Consider the following 11,859-nt stretch of genomic DNA (forward strand, 5'->3'; position numbering starts at 1 on the left):
GTGGGCCAATGAAAACGATACGTATGCTCTATTTCCAGAAATCTCTGTCACTGTCCATTTTATCGGCTTCATACTTTGCAAGTGTATTGTTAAAGGCCCAAGGAACTGGGCCTTTTAGCAACTGATGGCGATAATATCTGTCCCTCCAGATCATTTTCATAATTTCGTTACTTTTGTTTCAACATATCGGACTGACACAAACGTTCACGGGTGTTGCGGTTGTGGATCTCTGTCATGGCAACAACATTTTTTGAATCACTTCCTCTTTTGCAATTTGTCTTCAAAAATACATTTTCGTTAGGTTAGTTTAACTGCCAACTCAAAATGAACTGTAGGAGTGAAAATCAGCATGGTTGTTTGTCTCTGTTATTCTCTTTAGTTTTCAGGTTTTTTTCAGTGTGGATTCTGAATGTTCAATATAAACACTAATCATTTTCCTCTGATGGTCATTTTCCAACAATAAAACCCCAGGTATATTTTCATCTGCCCCAGTTTTTCTTCTCTTTAATGGAATGGAAGTTTCATTGGATGTTAAAGCCCCATGACAATTCTCTTTTGTCACCCTAACCAAGTGCAAAGCTCCATTTTATATTTCCAATTGGCCTTTTTTATGGTAAAATTGAACATGTGCAGAAAAACAGGTGGATAGAAATCTCCTACAGGTGTTGAGTCACATCAATTTCAAACGTTTTGCCCTGTATAGAAATCATCAGTGTTTATTTACTTGTATTTCTCATCTGTTTGTACACAACATTGGTTTTTATTGAGTTTTAGTGTGATCATCAGCTGTGTAAATTACATCAGCAGAGACATGTTCCAAATCAAATTACTTTTGCTTTCACAGACTAGAAATCATCATCTGAGCTTCATATTGGAATATGTGAAAATTGGTGTCCTTGCTGCGTAACCCCTCAAAGGTTTTTTCAGACTATATGGTCACATGGGCCCTGGCAGCCGTTCGGAAAAAGAAAAAAAAAAATCAATAGTGCTTCTCTCTTAATCAAGAGTGCTCGCAGCTTATGGCAAAAAGCCATGAGAGAAAGCAGCAATTGACTTTGGGATTTTGAAGCGGAAGGTGAAGCTGGGGAACGGGGGGAAGCTCTCATTGTGGGCTCGCTCGGCCAGTGAGAGACACAAAAGCACCGAACGACCTGGTCGAGGAAACTAATTTCCTCCTGCTGATAACTGTTAAACACACAGTTACCATAGTCAGCGGGGCATTTCTATTCATTTGTTACGCAATCCTTCCCACTCTCCCTTATCTGACCAGTGATTAGACAGTGAGGAGTTGTTTAACCAGGACAGATGGCATTTGAATTGCAGTACCCGACACAGGAAGCACAGGAGACAGTGCTGGTTAGTGGTTGTTTCTCCAGTGTTACTTTGCTGTATACAGTTTCTTCGATAATTCAATATAAATAAGACACCTGTACAGTTTTATCCCTTAGACTCTAAAAATGGTGCAACAAAAATGTATCCTAGATTTTGTTCTATTGAAGCCTTATTTATCTAGTGCAACTACATACATTATGTCTAGTATTCACGGCTCTTTAAACCTGCTTGCAGACATGCACTAAACTGGACATTTTCAAGAGGGGCTGCATGTGTGAACGCAAATATTTGACTGAGAGTCTCCGGACTTTATGTGGACTCTCAGCCTGCCCCCTAAAAAGTCTTGAATGCTGGAAGGAGCTCACGCGAGAGCACTGCAGGAGATTGTCCGCAGGATTCACCCTCAGTGATAGAGAGGGTTCATGGAGTGACGCTGGCGAGCTAGTTCAGGCAGCCAACTCGAGCTGTGTTGCTCCAATCATGTGACATACATCATGTGACATACCTCACTCTCCACAACCATCTATGATACACACCCACCAGAGAGAAATGTCCCATCATCCCCTTAGTTCGCACTGCTGCTGCAGTATTGCTACCCGTTGCTTCAGCCCCTCAACCCCCCCAGCATCCACCTATAAGCTCCGACGGGGGGGTTACAAGTTTTTGCTCATCACTCCCATCATTCCTGTGTAATCATATGGGAGAGTGATTAAGTTGGAGCCCAGACACCAAACACTAAACCTGTTCTAATGCTGCAATAAATGTTTGAACATGAGTTTTCTGACTGAAATGACTTTTCTAACACTCTACAGACGCAAAAATTAAAAAACAAAATAAAAAGAGTACAAACATCCTAGGATGAAGGAGCGACACATGTAAGACACACTGACAAAGATGTCAAAGAGCTTTTGGTTAGCGGAATTCATATTTTATGTCCTGCCTCTGTTTGCTGCACCAACCCTCACCTCAACACTCACACTGTGAGTTCTGTGTTGGGAACGCGTCTGAGTCATCCTTTTGTCATATATACACTCATTCAGACTTACATTTAAATTTCTCAAGGAAAAAAAGAAGAGAAAAATTCCCTTTGACTAAAAAAAATATGTCAATATCTTTTCTATACACTTGACCCCGGATTTTGTTGCACCTGACAAATTCCTGGATTTACCTGTTTGATGGCCAAAGAGGCTGGGCCCCCATTGGCTCCCTGTTGTTACTACTCTGTGTGGTGTGTGTATCTTTCAATGCAAGGAAATCACAGAAACATACAGTACAATTGCTATGTTGTAATTTTAATAGCCAACAACAATTAAAACAGATGAATGTTTTCAACACAAGCAAAAACAAGAATTAAATGAATTAGTGCCAAAACAAGACCATTTTATTAAAAAGGATTAAAAGATGATTCATATTACATCTGCATTTTTGAATAATTTTATGCCAGGAAGTGGTAAACAACTGTGTAACAGGAAAGCTATTATCTGTAGTCACTAAACCACGGATGTATATACTCTGCTGTTCCTCTTACCCTGTAAAGTGTTGTAGCATATTTCCGGACTTTGTGCTGCTTTTTGTGGTCAGCAACTTTATGTTTTTGACTTTCCCTCCACTTATTATCCCTTGTTTTCTAGCAGCAGTCAGCTTTTTTCCAACTGTACCCATTATACACTACCTGCTCAACACCGACCGACAGAGAAACTTAATGCTGCTAAAAACAGCAAGCCCCTAGTTTGCAAAATAGGCAAATATCTCCCTAGAAGTTTGGGCGAGACTAAAACAGAGCAAATAGATAAGAGAATACATCATGATGTCAATTACAGCATATGATGACCTTGATTGATTTACTCTAAATAAGCTGTAGACCTTGTCTCCAAACTTATTAGCTGCATGATTTGTATATCATACTATATTGCGCTGTTTTCAGACTCCATTCGGATACAATAATGACCGCATTGCTATCATATGACTGGAAATTCGTTTTTTGATCTAAATATACACTTTTGAGATACCTTGAAAAATCCATTTTTGTGTGGAGTCATTTTCTGACTTCTCTGTGGGGAAAAACTTTCTGAAATAATATAAGCGTCAGACTATCTCTAGTCATATTATTTGCAGATATATCCTGTTAACCATATTTTTGTTAAAATCTGACCTATGCTTAGGCTTATACATGGAGTAGCTCCAATTCTGAAGAAAGTAAGAATTAACCCATAGGTTTTTTCAACCACTTTGATTCTGGAGTTCATTGACAATGGGAATCGTTATTATAACTATTATGGTTATTGCTATGATTGCATTTTTTGACTCTGGTTAACCAACAGCTTACATCTTTGCAGACAGATGTCCAACAGAGGTTTGTGTTGACATTTGAAGCTGGAAACTCCATCACGGTTGAGCAGTGACCTTGTCAATTATTAACAATGTATAATTGAATTGCATGTCAATTCTACTGGTTATTTGATCGCTCATCACAAATTAATAGCGTTTCCCCCTGTACCTCCGGTGGCTGCATGATGAGGGTGGTAAACTCAGGGCCTCCCAGGTCACATGACAACCGTGTTTTTAAATTGCTTTGGATGTGATTCAGGGTACGAGGCCATGTCTCCCCTGTTATTTGTTGCTAAATTCAATGCATCACTCTATATGGCATGATTCTATGACCTGAAAGTGATGCTGTGATGACATCGCAGCATCACATATCATATAACATATCATCAACAATCATTTTCGAACTTTACGCTTTCGGTTGTTTAAAGGATGCAGAGATACCTGAAAAATGCAACTTTAAACTACATTGTTTTCTGACTTTTTTGTGACTTATTCATGATGTCACTTATCATATGACATCACATGATGGGGAATCATTTTCTAATCAATATAAGCTTTAGGCTCTCACTCTAGCCATATCATCTTTGACCTATATGCTTAGGTTGATAAACTGCATTTCTCTGCTTCTGTTGACTGTGTAAAGGATCAATTATAGCCGTTATACTTCTGAAGTTCCTTGAAATAGTAATGTTTCACTTTGTAAGATTCTTTTGATGAAACAATTGTTATACCTCCATTCTATGTAGTGAATTATAACTGAATCCAGAGAACTAAATCTTTGCACTCAGATCCCACAGAGAATTGTGTCGACTACAGTTGAAAAGTGAAGGTGTCATCACAAAAACAGACGTTTATTCACTTATCACAGATGATTGAATGTAATTTAAAACGTCCTGTTATTTGGTGGCTCACCACTAATAGCGTTGCTCCCTGAACCTCTGGTGACTGCATGGCGATGGTGGTGGTACACTCGCGGCTTCCCGGGTCACGTGACAGCCGCCTGTTTATTATCGCATTATTGCTTTGTTTGCAGAACGTTCGCCCTTTGTTTCTTTGCATTGAAATGTTCCCTCTGCACGGTTCACTTCAGCTTTTAGGGGGCAGGCTCTGACGTAAGCACACACACACACACACACACGCACACACACACACTGACTGGGCGCTGACTATTAATATTCCCCCTGAACTACCCACTGTCTTTAATGCAGCTCCCGTGCGCGCACCCGGGGGATGAGCACGCGTTCTGATCCCGCGACAGACGCTGCTGCACTTTCCCAAATTTAAATCCCCGCCGGGAGAGAGAGAGAGACAGAGAGAGAGAGAGAGAACAGAGAGAGCTAGAGAGAGAGCGAGAAAGAGAGAGAGAGAGAGAGGGACTGCAGAACATACAGGGTCCGGATGAATAACCATGGCAACAGCAGCAGCAGCAGCAGCAGCAGGAGAAGCGGTGATATAAACATTACATCCACACAGCGAGTGGAGGCTGGAGCCGGAGTCCTCTGCGGATCTCACCCTTCATCACTGCTAAGGTGAGGCTGCGTTCGGGCTGGAAGCCGTCCGCCTGCGGTACTGGGGGGTGGTGGGTGGGGGGGGACTGTTGTCTGCGTGCTTGCATAGGGGGGGGGTGGGCATGAAAGGGTCCATGAGAGGATGTCTCGTTGCTGCACATCACAGCAGAGAGACCGAGGGACAAGCTGTAGAGTGATGACTGATCCGGAATGTCAGGATGACTGGGAATGGATCTGAGGGGAAAGTCAGATTTGTGAATCATGTCCCGCCGCTGCAGAGTGGATGTCTGGCTCTTTGACCTATAGTGTGTGGCCAACATGGGGCAAGGACACTCCACACTGATCAGCTAACAAAGCATTTCAATCAAACCAGCCTCTCAAAATAAAGGTTTTCAAGCACTCTCGGGCTCGGAATGACCTGAATGAAGCCCAGTGTGATTAAAGTTACAGGATGTTTGTCAGAGCAGCTCTACAGAAACAGTTTTGCACAGATGTTGGAGGCTATAAGATTGGTCCAACACACATGTTGTTGACGTAGCGAAGCCCCCACTGCCAAACGATACAACGCAGAGTTGTTGTTTTGTCCCGGTAGCCTGCGAGAAAGATAAAAATAGAAGAAAATGATGATGTTAGGCTAAATAGATTACATCTGACGAGGCTGTTCAGGCACTCGTGACTTATGCAAACATTTCATTAGAGCAGGAAACCACAAGACCAGTTCAGAGTAGCCCAACCAGACTGGTGCATCTCAGCTGTTCATCCACCTTTATAGTTTGTTTTGATACATACTAGCCATAACTTTGGGTTTCACAACAAACAAGTTCCTGTGAGTTGAAGATATAAATAGTGAGTCTCTTTGTGATCTTGGCTGCTGATTGCATGCCAGCCGAGCCGCTCTCCAAACAGCACAGAAGACTTTTGAGGTTTTGCAAGTTGGATTCCCCCGCTGGTAAAACAAAAAACAGTTATTAACTAAAATAATAAGAAAACAGCCCTTTAATCATTAGGGAATCTCTTTTGGAGATAGTCCGTCAAATCCTCTCAAAGTCATACTCTGATTAATTTAACTCCGTAACTCGTGGCCTCTCAGTGACTCTTTTTTGCCTTTGTGTGGATTCGGCATTGTAATTCTAACAACAAAGAGCCCGATTCAGCATCATGCAGGTTTTAGCTAATGCTAGATTATGCCATCACATGATTCCTGGGTTGGCTGAGTGGATTCCTCTCAAGGGCACTCTGCCTCCACATGTCCAATTTCTCTCCCTGATATTGTCAAGCATGGTCTTAATGACTTTGATTTGACAGATCATGATATTCTTTATTGAATGAGCTGATATTTCTCCACTCATCATTATATTTGAGTCCTTTGTTTGTTATTGTGTTCAGCAGAGGGAGTTGGAGTCACCGAATGGAGCATTTTCTGAGATCAATTTCCGGCCCTTTTTTTTCGTGAGCTGTGCAGTAGTGTCTACGCATAGCAGACACACTCTGCTACGATGACACCTGTGCTTGAAACTGCTGCGTCTTCATCCTCCATCCTAGACCGAGACTGGAGGCGTCGGCCAGCGTTCCCGGCTGAGCTGACACCGACAGGAGAGGGAAGCTCGAGGGCAGAGCTGGGTTTTTAGCTTCTCCGTAAGGTGGAGGAATCACCGGAGCTGCGAACTCTGCTCATCCAAGAAGGCCAGCACACGTTTGAGTGTGTGTGTGTGTGTGTGTGGTGTGCATTAAATAGTAATCAGACAGCAGATGGCTGTTTTGTAATGATTAGTGTTCAATGACTTGCAGCAAGTGCAAGAATCAGTGAGTTTGTAAAAGTGCACAAACAGCAAATTATAAGCATTAGCTTGAATACAGGTCGTGCAGTTATGTGTAGCGCAGCAGCTTTGAGCAGTCATCAGAGGACGGCTGTCATGCATTTCATCTGCGATTTGTGCAACAAAAAGAGGGTGACACTATTTATTGTGATTACCTTGCAGTCTTTCATGCCAACTACAACCGCAGGAGCTGAGTCTACATCCCCAATACTATGTTTTCATTTTAAAAGCATCAATCTGCTATGTGATATGCCCGCTGTGCACACTACTCTGGAGTTTTAGAACGTTAAAATTGAGAAGTGGAAAATGCTGCTTGTCCAGTTTGAAAATAAAGACAGAGAGAAACTGAGATGATTTGGAAACACTGAAGTAAACACTCACAACTTGCTGATTCGGGCGTTTCAGTCAAAACATAACCTTCGCTGATTCGTCAGGCTCCTATCAAATGACTCCCTTCTGGAAACAACTGGCATGAGCCACAGATACCAGTGTAGAACACAACAATGATAAGCAATTACAAGCATGGTTGACCCTGTTGCCAACAGCTTGTGCAGTTCAATTCTGCATTTTACAATGATACTTACATGCATAGGAGACGAGCTAATACTTGAGCAAGTTGCAACTTGTCTGCAACTATCAACTGAATGTTTCCTGTTTACACATGTCTTTAATAATTCTTAGTTGTTTCACATTTGCTGTAATATTTATATAAATAAAGCATTTGGATCCTGATAATAAACGTTTCAAAATGCAGTCTAATGGAAACAGGTAAATAAAGGTTTTTATTCATGAGATATTGCTAAAATGAGGCTGATGACATTTTACAAAATACAATGACAATACCAGAATTAATGAAGGATTTCTCTCACCAAACAAGCATGGTCTGTGTTGCCTTAAGCTTTTCTCCTTAAAAAACAGCAAACAAATTGGGCTGAATGCCAAAGACAGGCCGTGTTTGGGTGTCAGAAAAAAGAAAGAGCCAGACAAACAAACACATTGTTGGTTTTGGTCTTTTCGTGGGATTTGCTGACGGTCTGACTTTTTACCCTTTAAAGATATTCTCCATTCCTTAGTTACATATTTCCTGGAGAGCAGTTTCATCTTCATCACCATGATCATCTTTGTCATCATCATCAAAGGGCACACACTGTATCCTGCCCAGATGAATGACAGCTGTAGGGCTTTGAAGCTGTCTGCGTGGGTGCCTTGCTGTGTGCCTCGCTGATTTGATTAACTTATTGATGAATTTTGGCAGAGCGCCAGACAATCAGACAATCAGCGCATGTCCTGTACATGTGCTCCAGCTGTAAACTGAATGTACAGATTGTTTTAAAGTCCCAAGTCCCTGCAACATTTGAGCCTCGGCTTAATCAAGCTCACAGTGTTCATTCTCTTCCTTACTGCCGACGCTACACATTGCTGAGGGAAGTGAGCAGCTCCTTCTTATAAATCTCTGATACAGCAGGTGTAAAACAGATAACGGACGTTCAACGCAGTGAATTAGGGAAGCAATGAGGCCGCTTTGGTTGGTTTAATCAGACGCTGTATATTCTCCACGGCCTCACAGTTTTGCATCTAATGGCCTATAATTGGCTCGACATTATGATGACTGGTCACCCCAATACACACGCAGCCTCACTGTTATTCCAGCGAGTGTCCATGTGACACGACAGGCAGAATCAGCAAGGAGAGGAGAAAACGCATTAACTGTGTCGTTGCTCATCCCTTCAGGACGTTTGCAGCAGTATCCAGCTAATGTAGCACAACAATGCTACTGTGTTGGTCAGGATTCTTTTACTGCACTGCTGTCTTTTGCTCTTCCTCCACACTGTCGGGTTTGAAAAACTCAGGTCCTGGTTTTATTGAAGATTTCTCAGCCTTTCTTTTTATACACTTGGCAAGATTCTTATAATGCATCTTATCAGCATAAGTAAGGTTGAGGAGACCATCCCTGCCAAGTGAGACTCACCTTATTTGCTCAAATGAAATTCTGCAGTTGGGAAAGGACACAGAAATAGATTTATCTGCTCATAAGAGACAAATAAGAACTGACTTTGGACTTGGATCAGCATAATTTGTACATTAAAGAAAGTGATCCAGCAAAACCAAATAATGCAAATGCCTAGCAAAGTAGTTCAACCTTAATCTTTATAACAAAATATTTGGCGGGTATAGTACTGGGAAAAACAAAGTTAATCACCGTACTTGCTCTATCACTCATAAAACAATTGGACAGCTTAGCAATCATGATGAGCAAGCCGGTCAAGCTGTATTTTCCATCCTCCCCAAAATGCATAGAAGGCTACAAGGATTGATTAAGCTACATGGTATAGTTTGCTGTATGGCCTTATGTGAGCTACACACTTTAGTAAGTCTGGTTAGCTAATGGAGCATTCCATGTGCTCATCATTAGCTAACGACATTAGTTTGTTAGGTTACAGGACCTGTTCCTGTCGTGGATGTAATCACAGACTAGCTAATGCTAACGTTTCTTCATTTCAGTTACTAGGTAAAAATCTGTTTATGAAGATGCTGGCTTGCAACATGCATACATTTTAACTTATTTTTTGAGGATTTACCATTAAACATGATTTAGTTTGAATATTAGAAATTCAACCAATGTTGTTCAATTTATCTTACTTTCAAATAGCTGTTTAGCAGTAGGCGACAAACAGACTGCTAGCCAGATTTAGTGAGCAACGTAATACGTGTGCAGAGTAACTTATCTAGAATACATGAGCAACATATATAATGCATAATTGTAGAAGGTAACAACAATAACTACATGAGCTTAATTTAGCAAATAGTCTGATAATGAAGTCAAATGCTGTCACTCGTTTTAAGTCATGAGAGAAACTGTATTGACAGAATATCAGCAAGCTGGAATTAACTCTAATATTTGTTTTGTTTTAACTCCTCACAATAGAATGCTGTGTCAGCTCTGGTGTTGTTTTTTTTATCAAATACATATTCAGTGCTTGAAGAAGGTGGACTGAAAACAGTACCATGCTTTGAAAAGCAGCCATGCTGAAGAGTTGCACAGGTGCAGTAGAACTTCTGAAAGGTGTCTGGCAGTGTTTCCTGACTGTGTGTACATTCTCTTGCTAGTGATCACTTCCAGTTTTTAACAGCACTTACAGGAACATTACCCGAATACACATGCAATGATTATGTTTCAAAGCATTAAATGAGGGGGTTACCTGATACACTTTACTGTGAACACACGTCTTTCATCTGCTTGTGGTTGGCAGCAGCCCAGAATTCACTGCATTTCAGGTCTGTCGGACCTTTTCAAGAATGCGCCAGAGTAAAAAGTCCATTTCTACAATGTGCTCTTTACTAATGATTATGACATTTTGTATTTAAACTAAAGTTAGATGGTTCTTGTTTGAAGTGTTGGGAAAAACCCTCAGCTTCCACTGCTTTTAATGGTGAACGGTCTTCTTGTGGGTTTTCACACCTGAGGCTCAGCATTCCTGGGGTGTATCACAGTCTCTTGTAGAGATGTTTATTTTTAATGGTCTGATGATGGTCTGCTGTTCAGGCACACACATTTTTCTGCGTTTGTCTTAAAGGAGACACAATATGCCATTGTGAGGTAAGGGCTTTTTGTGTATGTAAAAGATCCACAAACATAAACAAAAACAAGTTTATGGTAAAAACAGTTCATCTCCCCCATCGAAAAACAGCTCCTGCCTTTACAATAGTCCGGTCTATACCTCTGCACCATTGTGATGTCATGTTATATCACAATGCTCCACATTTGCATATCATACATCATGCAGCTAGTCTGACACACCTCCTTTCAAAGCCAGTTAAAGCAAGAATGGAGGCCAATATTTCCTACATGTGCTGGAGGCGGTTTACCAATCAGGACAGAGATAGCGAGCTGGCCATTCAGAGCAGCCTGGGCTTTATCAGACAGATTTATGTATTTATTTAAAAGACATAAATCTTAAGACAGAGGCTGAAAATAGTTGCTGCAGAAATGAACAGGTTGAAGAAAGTGATACATTTTCAAGTAATAGCCAAATTAATTATGATTATATGTCTCCTTTGTTGAGCTGAGGTACTGTTTACATAAGCTAGAACAGCTCAGGCCCTGGAGATAACTCTAATTTTTATCATTGTTAAAAGTTTTTTCTTGTAAAGTTGATCTCTAACGGTCAAAAACAATCCAAAAATATTTTCCTATTTTTGGGTCAAACGAGAGGAAGAGCTTCATTTTCTCAAGGTAGAAACACCATTTGGAAAATGCTTGGCACATTACAACCTTCTCCTGAAACACCTCTGGGATACATTAAGCCTTCACAATACAACATTAGGTAAAACATAACTGTGCAACAAACATTGAATTTAATTGAACAAGGCAGGTATCATGTACACCTAATAGCCAATTTTGCAGGCAATACAGAACTATATAATGCAGATAGATATATTCCTCACAATTATTCAAGTGATAACCATGTACTGTGGCTGACATTTACAATAATAGATGGTGAACTCTAATGAGTTCCAAAAATTATTTAACTTGAAAACAGATACAACAAAGATATTCTTTCCAGCCGCACACATCAGTGCTTTAACTCTGAAATAATCACATCATAGGGTGGAATTTATTGTCTGACATTTATCTGATCAGCGATGATGAAAACTATATTCAGAGCAAGATGTCTGTCTCATGCATCAGTTCTCCCCAGCGGGCTTCATGAGTCACATAATCTCAGCAGACAGAAGAAATAACAATGTGAGCTAGTTTTAGAAATATCATCACTTTTAAAAAAATGTCTCTGTCATTCCTGCGGTCTGTTTGTCTGATGTGTCATATTAACTGGTTTTCTTTTCTCTCGACAGGTGATGAGTGGGAATATATC

Source organism: Limanda limanda, chromosome 19 (genome assembly GCF_963576545.1).
Source record: "Limanda limanda chromosome 19, fLimLim1.1, whole genome shotgun sequence".
In the NCBI taxonomy this organism is placed as follows: domain Eukaryota; kingdom Metazoa; phylum Chordata; class Actinopteri; order Pleuronectiformes; family Pleuronectidae; genus Limanda; species Limanda limanda.